We start from the raw sequence: 11,914 nt of genomic DNA, 5'->3' as shown, positions 1-11,914 counted from the left end.
CTTCCTGTCTCTCTGCGCACTGATTGGACAGTTCCCCACGCATCCCGGATGGATGGCCTCCAGGCCCGACTCTGCATCGTGACTGACAGCCAAGGTGGCCAATCACTGGCTGAAATTGGGTAGAGTGACAGATTCTTGGCCTCAGCCCTTTTCAGGCGGAGCTTCCTGGTTGTGCTGGGAACTAATCCAGGTGGGAAGCCTTGGCTTAGCCTCTGGTACAGAGGTGACACCTGGCGCTGAGCTAGGCTTCAGCCATAGAGTGCTTTCCGAGCATGGCGAGGCCCTGGGTTTAACCTCAACACAAAAAACAAAGCACAGCTTCTCAGGGAGGCTGGGGCTGGAGGAGCCCAAGGTCAGTGAGACCTTCTGTTAAAATGAAAGGAAACGGGTGGGGATGTAGCTTAGTGATCCAGGTCAAGCCCCACTGGGTTTATTTTATATTATATAAAATTTTAAAAAACTTAGAATGTCATGAATGCATAAATCTACGCTGTCATTATGATACTTTATCATTTACTACTATAAAATACACACAAATCTCATGTAAAAAGTGAAAATATATCAACATTTCCAGAAACAGACACCATGCAAGGTGCCACTTGCAAAGGAGAGAAATAAAAACCAAAGCAAAACTGGGGCAGCAGCATCCCTGCAGGAGAGGAACTCGGGGAGCCTGGCGCTGTGCCATGACCTCAGCCACCCCTGTGGCGGGAAACGTGTCCTTCTCCTCACTTGAGCAATGGGGACAGGATCCTAAGCCCCTGGCCCCTGTGTGGAGGTTACTGCTCAGGCTTCTGACTCCCAACAGGAAACCCAGGCTCCTGGGAGCCCCAACAGTCCTGACCCCGGGACCCTCTCCTGACAGTGGAGAGGACGTGACCCACAGACACCCCAGACAAAAGGCATCCTGCGATCAAACTTCCCCTGGAGGATGCAGGGATGTGCTCAGAGGAGCATCCTGGGTCCTCAGCCCTAGGGAGCCCCTCACCCTCTCCACCCAGCATCCAGATTGCTCCCTTGTCAGATGAAATGTGCAAAAAACCTCCCATGTAATCAAGCTAAAGAGAACACACACATGAGACAATTTCTGTGACAACACATTCACCATTATTTTTGCCAAACACGTCACAATTTCCCACTCATGATGTAAACCATGGTCGTGGAGCTGTGCTCCATTAGGTCATGGCTCAGACTGTGAGTCTGAGGGGGACAACTTCAAATAACACCCACTTAAACCTGTGACGTGCCCACCCCAGAGCTTGGACAGGGGGGAAGAAGCAATTTTTGCTTGTGTAGACCATGGGACAGTGGGACCCGGTGAGCACTGCTGGACCCGGACACTGACTGCCTCACGTTTGTCCCACAGCTTTACCAAGAGTAGCCATTGCATTCTGCTGGCTGCGCAGGAGACAGCCTCCTGGGGTGCCCTGACACCCACATGCTGGGCAGCTGGGTAGTATGGAACAGCTGCTGCACCCCACAACACATTGGGCCTCACCCCCATTCACATAGTGAGGTGTGGCTCCAGGAGTAGCCGTCACCCAGTGGGGTCGAGTTACACCCACCTGTTCCTTTGGAATCCTACTCTGTGCCCTTTTGGGATAGAATGTTCCATAGAACCTCCCCTTGTGTGTCCCCTTCCCTTGCTCTGCCCTTGATCCCCACACAGCACATGAGATGGGTGTGGCCTTCCAGGATGTCAACCTACTGGCAGCAGACATCAGGAAGACTCCACCCCCTGAATCTTGACCCTATCCTCATTTGAGTGGCTTCTCCCCAGTAAAATGGGGCTCCAGGCCTGCTCTCTCTCTTTCTTGCCTGCCTTGCCTCCTTTGGGGGAGCTGGGTGAGGGAGTCATCACAGAATCAAAGAAAAAGACATTTCTCTGTCTCTGTCTGACAATGTCATGCAGCCCAGTTCACCTGGAGTGACCCTGACTGGTTTAGTCCTGTGTCGGGACATGTGGTGTCCTGTACTTGAACTTCAGTGTAAATTTTAGAAATTTAGTGAGTTTGGAATTTCTCTCCAGAAGTTAAGTGCACTTAGGATTTCAGAGTGTTGTGGGTTGAATTGTAGAAAGTAAGTGAATTAGACAGAAGAAGAAGTTATGATGTTAAACTCATAAGATCTGGGAATTTGTTGTCTGTAGAAAGAAAAACAAAAAATATTTTTGCAATTCTAGAAACCATAAGTAAATATAAAGAATTATGAAGGTGATTCATGGGATATGTTGCTAAGTTCGGTGCTCTCCTATGGGAAAATTGCTTTTCTGAGAAGGTTTTGTTTTTGTGTATTTTTTTATTTTGAAGTATTAGGTAAAGTGTTAGGATGGCCTTAGGCCTGAGCCTAAGCAACTCCACTTTAAAAACTTCAGTTTAACCTGCAGTTTCACCAGGCACATCCACAGATCCCTCCAGTAAGGCCTCAAACAAGTTCCTTCCCCTCACCCTGATAGAGAGAGTGAAGCCCCTGGCAGGCTGTCCTTGCCTGAAAAGAGGGAAAGGGAGAAGATCAGGGTGGAGGCCACCAGACTAGAGTTTCTGACCCAGGGTAAATGACATCACTGAGAAATATGGTGGTAGCTGATAAGGATTCAAGGGGGGTCAAAAGCCCCCAAATTTAGTATAAATGATAGAGCTGATGAACAGGGATTCAGCCAGCTGAAACAAGGATGCACTAGAGCTGGAGAGCCTGCTGAGGACCAGACATCCCATCACTTGGCATCTTTCCTGAGTCTCTGCATGATCCTCATGGCTCTCAAACTTACCGCCTCACCTGGACCTTGGTGAGAGCCCCAACTCCTCCCTACGGCCCCCTCCTCAACAGGTCATCCACTCCACGCTCCACGCTAGGGAAAGCCTACCTTGGATCCAGACCTGATTACCACGGTCTGAGTGAGTGTGCATCTGCTGGACTCAAAGCCTAGGACTTTAGACCTTTGAACTCAGCATGCAGAGGGAATGGCTGTCACTAGCCTGCCCTGATTAGGTGTGTTTTGCAGTGCTTAGAATGCATCTAGAATTGTTCGCTGAGGATTGATCATGTCTATTGCAGTGCCCAGCATTAAGGATTGTGTTTTCCGAATTAAGAACCTATAGAGTGAAACTGTATGGAGGAACTTGAGTGAATAAAGCTTTGGAAGGGGCAAAAGCGTATGCACATTCTTCTCCCCTCCACTGCATACATCACAATTTTGCCCCCCTAACAACATAAAGATTTTTTGGAATCTATAGTCTATGGGTCAATGTTTGGAGAGTAAGAGGAAAAAGGAAACATTTTTCGTGGTGCGATTTGATGCAGGAGATTTTCTGCCGGTAGAGAGGCAAATTGTGTTTTTCTGCTATTTTTTCAAATGTGCTCAAACAATTTGTACTGAGCCTCTTCCCTGCAGTCTTGTCCCACTGGGGTTGGAACAGCTTTAACTCAGCTGCAGGATAGAAGACCAGCTGCTGCTCCCTAAAATGTCTTAACTAGCCCCACCCAGCTGTGCTTTTGACCCTTAAGCAACCTGGTCTAGGGGCCAAAGGCAGACCGCCTTAGGGTCGGACAGTAATGCTGGCCTCTGCCTTTAAATCACTGTTTTAAAGTGCCCACGCTCTGGAAAGGGAAAATGTAAACGATGGGAGAACAGGAGGGGGAGGGGAAGGCACAGCGAAACAGCCCATTAAGGAGGAGAGAGCTAACCCCTGACCTTGGGACCCAGGCAGCTGCAGCAGCCACAGCCAGTTCCCAGCTGTTCCATCACCATGGTAACCAGGGGAGCCTAGGGGGCGGAGCCTGGCTTCCTCATCAGGCCTTTCCCATTTTCCAGGGCTTCCAATTGGTTCTTCCTCTGTCACCCAGGCAGGGCGTCTGGTCCCGCCTCCCAGCCACTAACCTGTGCTTCCTGCTTCACCCAGGTTGGTCACTGGAGCTTCAGGGAGCCTGCATTTTTAAGAATGTGCGCCTGAAATACAAGAGATCTATTTCAGGCAAAATCTGACTCCACAGGCTTCCCCGTTGCAGCCCTAAGCCTGACTTGCTCTGAACCTAAATAACTATATGTGTGTGTGTGTGTGTGTGTGTGTGTGTGTGTGTGTGTGTGTGTGTCTCAACAGCTTCCTTTAGAGTGCTTCTTTTTGCTCTTCTAGGTAATATTACTAAATAATGTTCCATTGAGGAAAGGTCACAAACATAGGCTTCTTACAATTTTGGAGACTATGGGAATGCGTTTTGCACCCCTCAGACATCAAAGCCAGCATCTGAGATCCTTCCTCACAATGATTCTGTGATGACCAAGAAGTCCTTCTTCTCGTTCCTGACTAAGTAATTACAATAAACAAACAAACGTATACACAAGAATTTTTTTAACCACATCACATGACATCACAAATAGAATGAGTGCACTACTAGTCCAAAGTAAAATGAATGGGCCCAAATACTTTTAAGAGCCACACGATTTAATGAGGCTCACTTTAAAATTCCGTGATCATATAACAGTAAGTTATATTTTTATTATGAATGCATATTTTTCCAGTTATTTGGATGATCTAGAGTCCTTAATTCATAAAATAATTGACATACATGTCTGATTTTTAATTAATATGTATCTATTTGCTTTTAATCGTTTTTCAACAGTAAACACTTCAGTTATATTTCTTATACATGCATTTATCTCATGCTCTGCATTTTATAGTAGATATTTAAGATGAATGTATTTTATTCTAAAATATCTATTTCAAGAGGTATACAACCATCAAGCAATCTCTAATTATCAAATTACTGTACCAATTTTTATAAGATGATAAATAGATATGATTCTGTCAACAGAAATGTCCAACAGCTTTAACTATATTTTCACTGAGACACTTCTTATCAAGGTACAATAAGTAATTTGTTTAGACTCTAAGATTTATAAAAATTGTCCCAAAGTAAAACAAAAAGAAAGATTTCTATAGAAGAAAACAAAGATGTTTCTGCAGAGAGGAAACACCCATGTTTGCTAGTATGATTATCTAGCCCTAAGTGACAGAAATAAAAGGATCTCTACTAGGAGGTCCTAAGAAGAAAGAAATCATCTTCAGGTAAATGAAAAGGTCTTTATATTCTAAATTTTAATGATGAAGATGTTATATAATTATCTAGACAGACGACATGGAAAGGTCAAAACAATTGAGAAACAGATTTATGTATACCTGGACTGACTATATATATTTGAACAATCAATTCTAGGATATTTTAGCCTATTTCCCTGATTTTATTATGCTGATGTAAGCTTTTTCTCCACATTCTGACATGATAGAACTTATTAAAATATTAAACTTATACCTACAATTTGTATTGTTTGATCAAAGACCAATTTATAATGAATCAAATTTATACAACCTTGATCAAACAATAAGTGTTTTAAAATGCTGACTTATATTCCAATTTTGACACTTCTAATTGGAGAGTAAATTTGACTGATTCACAGATATCAGTAATTGCAATGATTGGTGATGATTCTTGTAGGGCACACAAGGGCATATACCTATGGTCCCAGCTGTAGCAGGCTGAGGCAGGGTGACTACAAGTTCAAGGCTAGCCTCACTCTCTTAAAAAATAACAATTAAGAGGGTTAGGGTGAAGCTCAGTGGTGGAGGCCTCCTGGGTAATGTCTGAAATAACAAAGGGAGAAAAGGAGGAAGGAAGAGATATTTCACTAATCTGTACACAAAGCTGGAGTGGAGAGGCCTCAACTAACACACACAATGTGTCTGAAACTTCTGAATGACACAAGGCTAAATTGAGAAGTCAGGAAATAACAAATGATTTTTGAGAAGGAATAGTGGGCAGCAACATTGTGAGAAAAATCAAAGAAATCAATAGTTGCATGACACAGTGAGGATGAATGCACTGCACTAGGGAGGGTATGTAGAGAAAAGGGTGACTTGATCCTGTACATGTGTGTGCACATGGGTGTGAGTGCATGTGTGGGTGGCACAACTCACCCCTCCCAGGTGTTTTTTAATGTGACTTGCTGCTCTGGAAAACCTTCACCTGAGCGCCAGGGCATTTCTGATAGCCTCTGTGACCCTGCTAAAGTGCTTTTCTGGTGCCTGGTGCATGAAAGGGAATAGTAACCGAAGTTCATTATATCATGAGCTCTTCATAGAAATCAATAATTGGTTTACTTAAATATTGAAATAGTTCTTCCACCCCTATTTTCAACATAAATTATCTAGTATACATTTTTCCAAGTCAACTCCAGTTTAGTTCAACTGAACTAATAATAATTTGGAAGGTGTGAGTTAATGTTCTTATGATGATCAGCATCATTTTAGAACCTTAGACCTTGAAGGACGTTAACATAGAGAAAGACATGAAGAGGTAATTCCTGCATCTGAATTGGTGACACCTGGAAACTGGACACAAACAAGGCACATTTTGATTTACATCAGGGATTCAGGAAACACCCAGGAGCTGAGCACAGTAGCATATGTCTGTGATTTCAGTGGTCATAGCAGGAGGATCACAAGCTTCAACCCAGCCTCAGCAAGAAATGGAGGCCCTTAAGAAGAACTTAGCAAGATCCTCAGTGAAACAAACAAACAAACAAAAAAAAACACAAAAAATTGAAAAGGACTAGGGATGGGGCTCAGTGCTTAAAGACTCCAGATATAATGATGGTAATGTTCCTTTTCTCTTCTCCATTCTCTGACCCTGGTAATTATTTATCTAAAACCTCTCTCAATTTTTATTTTATCACAACATCTGTAAAAGTCATACAATATTTGAGGACACAGAAAATATCAGAATTCCATATAGAAAAAGTTTTCATATTATGAGACCCGAGTTTTAAATTTGATAAAGCCTTTACTGCAAAAAATGGACACTATTAGAGAAAATGTACTTAATGGAAGGAGAGACATAAAAACTCTAAAAAAAGTATTAAAATGCTGTGACCAAAAGTTAATGCAACTAACATTTTTGCACACACAAAAATGCACAGTATATATAAGATTATGTCATAATATGTGAGATTTGACTGCAGATGCAAAGAACTTAAAATACAGAAAAGTTGAATCTAACAATAACAGATTTAACCTTGCTTTCACATCTTCACCTTGATGCCATCCTTACATCCACTCTAGGGTGCATTTTTATCACCTGTGAATAGGATAATGAAGGCACATACACTTTTCACACTCCCACAGTTGTTTTCTCAAAAGAGCGAGGTTACTGAAGGCAGTGAAGACTATATCAGTCTAATGCAGTAGGATCACAAGTTCAAAGCCAGCCTCAGCCACTTAGGACCTAAGCAACCAAGTGAGACCATGTCTCAACATTGAAAAAAATAATAATAAAAAAAGACTGGGATGTGTCTCAGTGTTTAGGCACCTCTGGGTTGAAATAATAATAATAATAATAATAATAATAATAATAAATAATACAAAATATTCCCTCAAATATGAACAAGTCTAACTAGATCTGAAACAAGGAATATCTTATCAAATTTCTACATACAAGGCTTTTCTCCAGTTGGAGTTCTTCCCTGCTGTTTAAAGAGGCCTTGACGGTTGAAAGGGTACCATATCATGTCAAGAGCAGAAGGGGGGAAATTCAAGATGGTGGGCCAGAGACAGGCAGCATCCTGTGTTGTTCCATGGCCCAGGTCTCACCTCATCAGAATACAGATCTCAGAGAGCGTGAAATCCTCTCTAGAGTGGATTCTCATAGAAATCAACATGCTGTAAGCCCAGTGGAGAATTCAGAGCCTCAGTGATCGAGTAAGACTATTTACTCCAGGCCCAAAGCCCACAGCTCTAGCCACAAGCAGCTCTTGAGCGGCTCAGCAGAAATACCTCTCAGCCCCTCTGCAGAACTCCAGGCTGCACCATTCCCACACAGGTCACGCAGCTGCTACCTACCCACAGCACGAGGCCATCACCCAGCTCTCCCCACGTCACTGGTCACCCCAGCGCTGGAAGCAGACCGGCTCCATCTTGGATCACCTTTTTCCCCATATTTGGTGAGCATGGCTGGCAGATGGGAACTCCCTCTGAGCCACGTATCATCATGGCAGACCCCCAGTTCATTGTCCACCACCAGAGACTGTAAACCTTTTTACAAAACTAGGATTATATTTTAAATAATAATGGAATCCAACATTTCTGGACATTGAGACTAAACTGTAAATGTCTTCATAACAACAAATTGTTCATACATGATGTATTGTTGATATTGGGATCTGTTAACATCATCCTTCCCCACAAAGCAGGGATCTTGAAAACTTACAATAGCACTACAAATCTATAGGGTAAAAACAATAACACCCCAGAACCACAGAGCTGGAAAGGAAGACACACAAGTAACATGAAAGACAAGGGAAGAAAGTGCCCAAACAAATCAAGACAACACATCATTAGAATCATGGCAGCTACAGCAGAAAAATGGACCCAGAATGATTTCAGGATATACATGGTTAAAATGTCCTGTGAACTCCAAGAAGATATAAGAGAGCAAAGACAAGCAGTAAGAGATCACTTCAATAATGAGCTACATAAACAAATCCAAGAAGCAAAAGGTCACCTCAACAGGGAGATAGAGGTTCTAAAACAAACATAGAAACAAACAAACAAACAGAAATCTTTGAAATGAATGAAATAATGAACCAAACTCAAAGCTCAAATGAAAGCATCATTAACAGAGTGGACTACTGGGAAGATAGGACATCAGACAATGAAGATAAAATATATAATCTTGAAGGGAACATAGACCACAGAGTGAAAATGGTAAGGAACCAGGAGCAGAACATTCAAGAAATATGGGATACCATAAAAAGACCAAATTTAGGAGTTATTGGCATAAAGGGAAGCATAGAGGACCAAACCAAAGGAATCAAGAAGCTGTTCAATGAAATAATATCAGAAAACTTTCAAAACACGAAGAATGAATTGGAAATCCAAATTGAAGAGGCTACAGGATGCCGAATGTACAAACTCAAAACAGATCCATACCAAGGCACATAATAATAAGAATGCTCACCATACAGGATATGGAGAGAATTTTAAAAATCATGAGAGAAAGGAATCAGAATATATATAGGGGAAAATCAGTTGGGATAATGGCAGATTTTTTCATCACAGACCCTAAAAGCTAGAAGATCCTCAAACAACATCTATGAAGCTGAAAGAAAATGGGTGCCAACCAAGAATCTTGTATCCAGTAAAATTAAGCTTTGATTTTAAGATGAAATAAAATCCTTCCATGATAAACAAAAGTTAAAAGAATTTATAGCTAGAAAACCAGCACTACAAAACATCCTTGGAAAAATATTTAATGAAGAGGAAAAGAAAAACAACAATGAAAATCAGAAGAGGAAGGTAGTACCCCAAAGGGGGAAAAAAATCTAATCAAAGAAGAACACCAAGGCAAGATAATTAACAAAAATAAACAAATATGGCTGGAAATACAAACCATGTCTCAATAATAACCCTGAATGCTAATGGATTAAACACACCAATCACAAGGCATAAGCTAGCAGACTGGATTAAAAAAATAAAAAAAGGCCCAACAACATGCTGCCTCCAGGAAGCTCATCTGATAGAAAAAGACATACACTGACTGAGGGTGAAAGGTTGGGAAAAACCGTACCACTCACACAGACTGCACCAGTAAGCAGGGTTTTCCATACTCATATCAAATAAAGTAGATTTCAAGCCAATGGGAATGAAAAGGGTAAAGATGGACATTACATACTGCTCAAGGGAACCATACACCAACAAGATGTAACAATCATAAATATATATGCCCCAAACAATGGTGCAGCTATGTTCAAAAAAACGCTTCTCAAGTTCCAGAGTAAAACTGACCACAACACAATAATCTCGGGTGACTTTAACACACCTCTCTCACCACTGCACAGATCTTCCAAACAAAAGTTGAATTAAAAAACTATAAAACTCAATAACATAATCAATAATTTAGTCTTAATTGACACATATAGGATATTTCAACCTGAAACAATTTTTTCTCAGTAACACATGAATCCTTCTCTAAAATAGACCATATCCTATGCCACAAAGCAACAGTTAGCAAATATAAAAAAGTAGAGACACTACCATTTATTTCATCAGATCATAATTAAATGGAATTGGGAATCAAAAACAAAATAAAAAGTAAAAATTTCTCCCTCACCTGGAGACTAAACAATAGGTTACTGAATGAAGAATGCATTGCAGAAGGAATCAAAGAGGGGATTAAAAATTTCTTAGGTATTAATAAGAACATATAAAAAACCGATGGAAATCTGAGACACTATGAAAGCAGTACTAAGAGGAAAATTTATTGCATGGCATTCATTCTTTCAAAGAAAAAAAAGGTAACAAATAAATGACCTCACACTACCTCTCAAAGCCCTAAAAAAAGAGGAACAAACCAGCAGCAAAAGCAGTAGAAGGCAAAAAATAATTAAAATTAGAGCTGAAATCAATAAAATTGAAACAAATGAAACAGTTGATAATATGGACAAAAAAGTTGGTTCTTTAAAAAAATAAATAAAATTGACAGACCCTTAGCCATGCTAACAAAGAGAATGAGAGAGAGAACTCGAATTACCCGTATACTTGATGAAAATGATAATATTACAACAGATATGACAGAAATACAGAGGATAATAGAAGACATTGAAGTTATCCACAAATTTCTTAAGTCATACGATCTGTCCAGATTGAATCAGGAAGACATACACAATTGAAACAGACCAATATCAAGTGATAAAATAGAAAACACAGCTTACCAAGATTATACACCATGATTAAGTGGGATTCATCCTAGAGATGCAAGGTTGGTTCAACTTACGCAAATCACTAAATGTGATTTATCACATCAATAGACCCAAAGATAAGAATCATATGATCATCTCAATAGATGCAGAAAAAAGCATTTGACAAAATACAGCACCCCTTTATGTTCAAGACACTAGAACAACTAGGGATAACAGTAACATATCTCAACATTGTAAAGGCTTTCATGCTAAGCCTCAGGACAACATCATTCTAAACAGAGAAAAATTGATGGCATTTTCTCTAAAAACTGGAACAAGACAGGGCTGCTCTCTTTCTCCATTTCTATTCAACATAGTTCTTGAAATGCTGGCCAGAGCAATTAGACAAATGAAAGGAATCAAAGGGATATTTATACGAAAAGAAGAACTTAAATTGGCACTATTTGCTGATGATATGATTCTATATCTAGAAGAACCAAAAAACTCCACCAGAAAACTTCTAGAACTAGTAAATGAACTAAGCAAAGTAGCAGGATATAAAATCAACACCCATAAATCAAACGTATTTCTGAATATCAGTGAAAAAGCCTCTGAGAAGGAAATGAGAAAGACTACCCAATTCACAATATCCTAAAAAAAAAAAAAAAAAAAAAAAACACTTGCGAATCAACTTAATGAAAGAAGTAAAAGATCTATACAATGAAAACTACAGAACCATAAAGAGAGAAATCAAAGAAGACCTCAGAAGATGAAAACATCTAACTTGCTTTTGGATAGGCAGAATTAATATGATCAAAATGACCATACTCCCAAAAGCATTATACAAATATAATGCAATTCCCATCAAAATTCCCAAGGCATTCCCTTAAAAATAGAAAAAAACAATCATGAAATTCATCTGGAAAAATAAGACATGCAGAATAGCTAAAACAATCCTTAGACTGAAGTAGGTGGCATCTCTATACCAGATCTTAAACGATACTACAGAGAAACAGTAACAAAAACAGCATGGTGTTGGCACCAAAACAGACTGGTAGACCAATGGAACAGAATAGAGGACACAGACACTAACCCAGAAAATTACAATTATATTATATTAGTCAAAGGTGCAAAAAACATGCACAGGAGAAAAAAGCATCTTCAACAAATTGTGCTAGGAAAACTGGA

Source organism: Urocitellus parryii, chromosome Y (assembly GCF_045843805.1).
Source record: "Urocitellus parryii isolate mUroPar1 chromosome Y, mUroPar1.hap1, whole genome shotgun sequence".
NCBI lineage: Eukaryota > Metazoa > Chordata > Mammalia > Rodentia > Sciuridae > Urocitellus > Urocitellus parryii.
Note: the sequence above shows the minus strand (reverse complement) of the source record.